The sequence below is a fragment of the Cryptomeria japonica genome, chromosome 7, assembly GCF_030272615.1.
Source record: "Cryptomeria japonica chromosome 7, Sugi_1.0, whole genome shotgun sequence".
In the NCBI taxonomy this organism is placed as follows: Eukaryota; Viridiplantae; Streptophyta; class Pinopsida; order Cupressales; family Cupressaceae; genus Cryptomeria; species Cryptomeria japonica.
Genome location: NC_081411.1, coordinates 390,295,978 through 390,303,456, shown reverse-complemented (window position 1 = coordinate 390,303,456; position 7,479 = coordinate 390,295,978). Strand labels below are relative to the sequence as shown.

The following is a 7,479-nucleotide window of genomic DNA, read 5'->3' as shown; positions in this document are numbered from 1 at the left end:
AAGGAGGTGGAAATGGGAGGTGACAGGGTTTGCTATGAGCTTGACAATTTAAAGGACTTCAAGAAGGATATTGTCATATGGAACTATTGCACTGAGGTAGGCATGACAGATTTTATGGAATGCCTTAAGGGGAATGACGAACAACTTTCTATTTAATTTGTGACTTCATGGAATATTAGGCTTGTTGTGGTGGGTGGTATTTCTTTTGAAGTCACGAAGGAGGTCATTGCAAAGGCTGCAGGCCTTTCCCTAGAGGGAAGAAGGTGGAAAAATAGCAACCATACTACCAATAGTGAAGGAATCAACAGATTTTTCAAGGGAAGTAAACCCTAGTGAAACTCCAAGGCATATTCGACAAGGAGGAATTCAAATACCCCTGAGATGTGGCATGTCTTCTTATCATGAAATATTTTACTTTGGAAGGTCATCATAAAATCTTTAACTATTATGACCAGTCTCTTCTTAACCATTTTAGAAACAATGAATTACTATGTTTGTCATTTTATTTAATTCATTCTATGGATAGCTCCATCAAAGATTCCCTTGACCCCAAAAATGAAGGTAAACCCCCGATTCTCCTTCACCAAGGCTTAATCTATAGGAATAGGATATACAACTACCATCTATCCTTTTTCCCTCCCAGGAACATAATGCTAGTTCAGCCACCCCTCCCCGCTTCCCTCCCTTTGGCAGCTTATGCTTATGGCTTTACCCCCCCCAATATTTTTTCAGCTTTCCAATGAGGCTTTCACCTCCCCTATGGTTCCTTCATCCTTTGTCACCATTACTAAATTAATCCCTTCTTCTTGCCTGTCCATTGTGGGACAAGACAAGACTTTTTTGAGCTCCAAAAGCAAAGGAAAGGCCAAGAAGAAAAAAAGAATTATTATAGATAATTCCAGCTTTGAACGGTCCAAAGAGGAAGACCCCATTGATGATGATATCGGTAGATGAAGATCTCGCAAACTAGCCTCTAAGGGATTTGTGGATAAGAAGGTGGAGGCTTACACTCACATGACCACTAAAGAACATATGGAGGAGGGTGATGAAGGGAAGATTGTTAATAGCCCCAAAAAAGATGAGAACCCCACTGCCAACATGGACTTTGCGGGCCTGGTGGACCTTGTCCCCTTAATGGGACCCAACTCCCCTCAACTTTTGGAGACCCAAATGAATGTAAATCTAGATAATATCATTGAGGGACTGGAATCGGGGCTACCCTCTAACCCTGATATCTTGAAGAATGACGTGGACCTCCTGGAAGGTACTGGCAAAGAGAGGAAGGTTAAGTCCAAAAAGAAAAAAGATAAGGATGGGGATCCCAAAGATGAGGGAATATAGAACCCACTGATTCCACGTAGGAGGAGCTACAAAATCCCAATACCCACAGGCCCGACCTGGAGCAAGAAATCTGAAAAACTAAAAGAGGAACTTAGGATTATTAACAATAAACTAGACGTAAGAGACAAACAACAAGTCAGTATCAATAAGTTCTGCATCAGGGTCCTACACAGTTCAACTTTGACACTCTCCCTGCTTCGCGATAGAACAACTGAAGATGAGAATGATAGGCAAGCATCTAAGGATCTCTTTGAATTCCTCTTCGAGGACTTGGAGAAGGTCATTAGCATAACAAGGGCTAGTAATTTGGCCCCTTAGTTTCTAGGTTTTTGTTGTTTAGTTTATTCTGAGGTATGCCCTTATTGCTGTTAATTACTGTTGAACTCTTGTTTCTAGTTTTTTTGTTGACTTTCATTTGAACTCTCATTTGGTTTTTTGTTGTTAATGTGATGTTGATAGTCATAGACTATATTAAGGGTCAGTGCCCTAGATATCACTTCTTTTTTAATAAAAAACAAACACTTTTTTGTAACATAACATCTTGAGAGACTTATATATTTATGTTCATCCATTTATAAACTATTTTATATGTAATTTTTTCACTAATTACTCATTGTATGTAATTCTTAAGTTACTCCCTACTAATCCTCTTTTAGTTGAGTACTATAAACTACAGAAAATAAGTAATGTGTGATTAACCGATTTCCCTCTAAGATACACTTTTCATACTTTATAGTCAACATTTGTGAACCTAATGATTGTGAATTAACATAATAATGGATATATTCAATCTTAAGAGCTAATTGTATATCATTCCGAAGAAATTTCTAATTACTTGTAGAATATTTATGTTGTAAAATTATGAGATACATGCTAATTTAAAATCTCATAATGAATTATAACTTTTTTCTTCATTGAAAAAATGAATTCTATTACAAAATTGAAACACTTTCTTAACTAGCTTCTTTGTAATTATAAACTAAATTACATTCTTCTAAATTCTCATTTTACAAATAAACAACTATTGAACAATTATTATGGAGTTTATAAAAGACCAAAAAGAACACAAATAAATCAACTAATTAAGCGTCTTTCTTATAGTTTTCTAGCTAGAAAATTAAAGCCAAAAAAAAAAAAAAATTGAATTAAAAAATAGCTAGTCAACCTCTTATAAATAACTACTAAAAACATTATGCATCTTGTAAAAACAACTAACTTTATCTAAAATAACTTATCAGTTTATAAATAAAAATCTGTAAATTATCTTTAAAAAAATAATTGTACCCAAATTTCCAATGACTTTAGTAGCATATGACTTCATCTACACTTGTCTATTATTTTTATCATAAATAGGGACAATTTTAGTAGCAACTTCATCTTTGTACAATCCATCAACATTAGTAGTTTGACTTCATTACCATCACTTAATTTCATCAATATTCTATAATTTGATATTAGATTTTGCTACAATTTGATGTGGTGTAAAAAATTAAAAAACAACTATTAGTTATGATCCATTTCCTTTGGAATGTTAAGAAGCTGTAGAGATTGAGAATTTAATATTCTAAAGAAAATGGATTTTGTTGGAATGATGAATTTGGTATTCAATTATCTTGTTTGTCCAGTGGAAAAAATCTTAATACTACCACATAAAGTGATTTAATAATTTACACATTTTTTTATACTTAGCATACAATTATATACCACATAGGGAAAACAATCACAATCAATTAAAAAGAGACATTCATTATTAATGAAACAATATTGAAATTAAGAAAAAAATATAGAAATGGTAATAAAATATCAAATCATTTTTATTCAAATATTTATTATAACTATTAATAAAAGTGAAAAATAAAGAATAAAAAAATCTTACAAATAAATTATAATTCAAATAATTTATATTTTAAATTTATTTGATTAACACGTTTATACGATTACATTAAAAAGCTTTTTTTTTAGTCTTGTGTAGATTTGAAGATTATTTCTTCTTGTTTGAGTTTATTGGATAGCCGACTTGTTCAGTCAACCTAAAAGATTAAAGATTATGAAAAGCTCGTCCTGTTAAAAATTAAAAATTATGAAAAATCTATCTTCACAAAATCCATGTTGTGAACACCTAAACAATATTGATTTCATTAGGTTATGTAAGACAAGGGATTGTGGGCCATTTTGCGCACCAAAACGATCTCGCATTGACTACTTTTTTGCCACCCGAATTTTGGAAACAGAAAGGATAATAATAGACTAGGTTGTACTTTCCGTTTCTATTATTCTTCCTTTCACTTGAATCTTCATGCATGTGACAACTAGGTACGCAAATATTGACTAAAAACACTTACTTTTTAATGGATAAAAATAAATCATCAGTAATAACGAATTAATATTGAATTAATAGGTACATGAATTAATATTGACCTTAAGTGCACCAATACTTATCTGGTTCACACAGCACATTTCATACCACCGTTTGTGAGCCGCAAGACAGGTGGTGGTTACGTCATGCCATGTGCTGTAGGGTCCATCGGGAGTCATTACGTGGAGATTTAAGATGAGTGTTTGTTTCTAAACATAAAAATTAAATATTAATGAAGCCACTGTTTTCTGTAGCTAGCCACACTTGTCTCCAAGGTTTTGATCATTTAATGCTTCCCATTTTCTATAAATGTAACTCCCAATCCTCCATTTTTATCAAGGCGATTTTTCTGTATCTGTTGTAGATAGTGAAACGATCTGAATTTTGGAGAGTATTTCCAACAATAATACATCCATGTCTCAAACAACTCGTTTCAGGCTTGGGAATATGTACCAGAGGTCCAGGCATGAAGTACAGATCAATGGGGTGAGGCAAAGTCTGTCAGGATTACTAATGTTGAATTCGTTGCAGACGGGGTTGTCGAATTTGAACACAGCTCAACAATAACACCCGAGCAGATCGGTATATGTTTTCCATAATCTATTCCTTTGTCAAATGAAGCGGGTGTTGTTCAAGTAAGAATTAGGGGGCTTGAATTGCTTACTCCTCTAATATACCGACCAAATAATGATGTAATTTAATGTCCTGTGTCCTTCCTTGTTACACCCAGGAAACGAGCTGAAAAAACTGAGATTGCGGCCCACTCTTCTCACGGTTGTACTAAAGCAATGATGGATGGTAAGCCAGTATTCCCTTTTATTTCTTTGTTTTCCTCTGTGAAAATTGGGCCTCCATTAAGGCCTCCTATGGATTTGGGTGATGTGGATCGAGGAGATTGCAGCAGAGGTGTGTGTGTGGGCGGGCGGGCGGATGCAGAACAGGCGGGCGAATCGGACCGGGCCGGGCCGGACGGATGCAGAAGAGGAGCGCGGGCGGGCAAGGTGGGGATGCAGGGGAGGCTGACCAGCGGGCGGACAGATGCAGGGGAGGAGTGCGGGCGGTGGATGCAGGATGGAGAATTGAAGCTCTGCCGCAGAAGAGGAGTGTGGGTGGGCAAGGTGGGGAGGCAGGGGAGGTGGGGGACTGGCTGGCAGGCGGGCGGGCGGATGCAGGGGAGGACAGGGGAGGAGTGCGGACGGTGGCTGCCGGATTGCCCGGGAAGATTGAAGCTCTGCCGGATGGTTGGGGAGGGATGAATCTACCGGATGACCATGGAGGAGGGCAAGCTGGTTGGCATATGCAGGAGAGGTGGGCGATCTGGCCGGATGAGGGGAGGTGGACGGACTGGCCGTAGGATGTAGAACAGGTGGCCGGGCTGGGCCGGAAGGATGGAGAAGAGGAGTGTGGGCGGTGGATGCCGGATGCCCCGGGAGGATGGAAGCTTTGTCAGATGGCTCAGGGAGGATGAAGCTCTGCCGCAGAAGAGGAGTCCAGGCGGGCAAAGTGAGGATGCAGGGGAAATGGGTGGGCGGGCGGATGCAGGGGAGGAGTGCGGGATGGCCCGGGGAGGGATGGAAGCTGTAGGAAATCAATAGAACAGTAAGTGCCCTTGCATCTGTTGAGGTGGAGACAGCAGCAGGGACCAACCGCACCAGAGAGGTGGAGGATGGGCGCGCAAGGTGGGGATGCAGGGGAGGTGGGCGGGCGGATGCAGGTGATGAATGCGCGCGGTGGATACCGGATGACCGGGGAGGACTGAGCTCTGCCGGATGGCCGGGGAGGGAAAAAGCTCCTCCGGATGGCCAGGGAGGAGGGCGGGCTGGTTGGCGGATGCAGGGGAGGTGGGCGGACTGGCTGGAGGATGTAGGGGAGGTGGGTAGAGTGGCGGGCGGATGCAGGGGTGGTGGATGCATGCAGCAGAGGAGGAGGGCGCATGCAGCTGAGGTTGGGGGGAGGAGGGTTGGTGTAGGGGATGAGTGAGGTGGGGGATGAGTTGTGGATGATGGGCAGGCCGCAGGAGTAAGGTTTTGCAGCGGTTTGGGGGAGCTGTTTTACTGATTATAGTAACAATTTTTTTGTTTCTTAAATCCTCCTTGTTGTGCAGGAATAAACGGAGCCAAATTGACGGTCGACTCTGCCAACTGCCAAGCATATCAGCAGTGTCAAGTGCAAAAGCTTTTTGTTATGGCTTCTGTTTTAGGAAAGGAAACAACAAATATAGATGAGATTGTACTTCCAGTTCCAATTTGCAGTGCATTGTAGTTTCGTTATTTCTGTGCACAATAAGGAAAGCTTCTTTTGATAATCAACAGTGTAATCATATGCTAATATTCTATAAAAAGGTGCGTACAAAATTAAGTGTTTTATATTTAGCTTTCACTTTTTATTAACGGAAATAGTCGGTACTGGTACTTACGGCGGCAGATCTATTTTTTTACTATTACAAGGAATTTGTCGATTTGAGTACTCACGTGCACAAGTATATTATTAACCTATAATAAGATAAGCATTAAATAATACCGCGAAAAAACGTGACAGCAAAATTTGCACCTTAATTTCATTGCTTTTTCCAAGCGGTCTCCCTTCGCTTTCGGAGCCGAACGAATCAAAATTCGAGCGTTTTTATTTAATATTATTTAATATTATAAAACTGATAATAGACCTACATTAATTCAGGAGTGGGGATTTATAAAAATTAAATCTTAAGGATATAGAGGTTCAGCTTTAAGATATAGAAATACAATGTTTTGATTAGTATTAAAAAACAATTTCGATTTTAATTATTGTGGCTTAATGTGTCAAGTGAATGCAACGTCAAAGGTTGAACGTAAAAAATGTATGTTTAAAAAGTTGCTTGCCTTTTTTAATATTGGAGGATGTTAAGGCAATTTATTTTAAAGATTTTTTAAAAAATATTGTGAATTATATTTATATTAATTTTGAATTATATTTCTATTTTCAATTTATATGATATGTTTATATTAATAATATAATCATTAAAAAATAAACTATAAAGAGTATTTATATCAAAAGTAGTTCAATAGTTATATCGATTGTAATTGATATATAGTATTTTATAATTTTAACAAGGATTTTGTTGTTAAATTTATAAATACTTTATTAAAAAATTAATGCAATATCATAAGTGTGTACTAATCATTATTAATCTTTCAATGTCTTAATATAACATAAAAAATTTATACTAATAACTATTGATCACTAACAAGCTTTGGTAAACATTACGTGGTGATTCTTGACATGATTTATTGTAATAATCTTGGATGTCATGCATATCAACATCATGTCCTTCTCGTAAGCTTGACCCTGCCATTCTGACTTCTGATTTGGATTGGAACATAATCAACAAATAGCACATTGATTGGGATATATCCAGACCAACTGCTAAGATAAAGCATACCAGACCCAACATTGCTTGGGTTGCTCCTCCTAAAAGATGGATCAAAATTAATGTTGATGGGGCGACCAAAGGAAATCCTAGGCTGACAGGTTGTGGGAGAGTTGCTTGTGATTACAATGGTAGGCTTGTCTTAGCAATGACACTCCCATTGGTCACCCAGACAAACCACTTTGTTGAGGCAAACACAACTTACATTGGGCTTCAAATAGCTATACATGTAGGGTACAAGAAGGTTTGGTTGGAAAGTGACTCTCTAAACATCATTAATTGCTTGATTAAAAAGACATCCCCTAGCTGGACTATTAAACATCTAATTCGAGAATGCTTTGATATGATTTCCAAGTTGGTTGAAATTAAAATCTCC

The 7,479-nt window shown here is 38.0% G+C and overlaps 1 long non-coding RNA gene across 1 annotated transcript; it reads left to right on the top strand.

Annotated features, from left to right (window-relative positions):
- The first annotated feature begins 4,021 nt into the window (after positions 1-4,021).
- LOC131042022 (uncharacterized) lies at positions 4,022-5,942 on the top strand. Its single transcript, XR_009105105.2, has 3 exons — positions 4,022-4,279; positions 4,428-4,495; positions 5,802-5,942. It is a non-coding gene; the product is annotated as an uncharacterized LOC131042022 (long non-coding RNA).
- Positions 5,943-7,479: the final 1,537 nt, after the last annotated feature.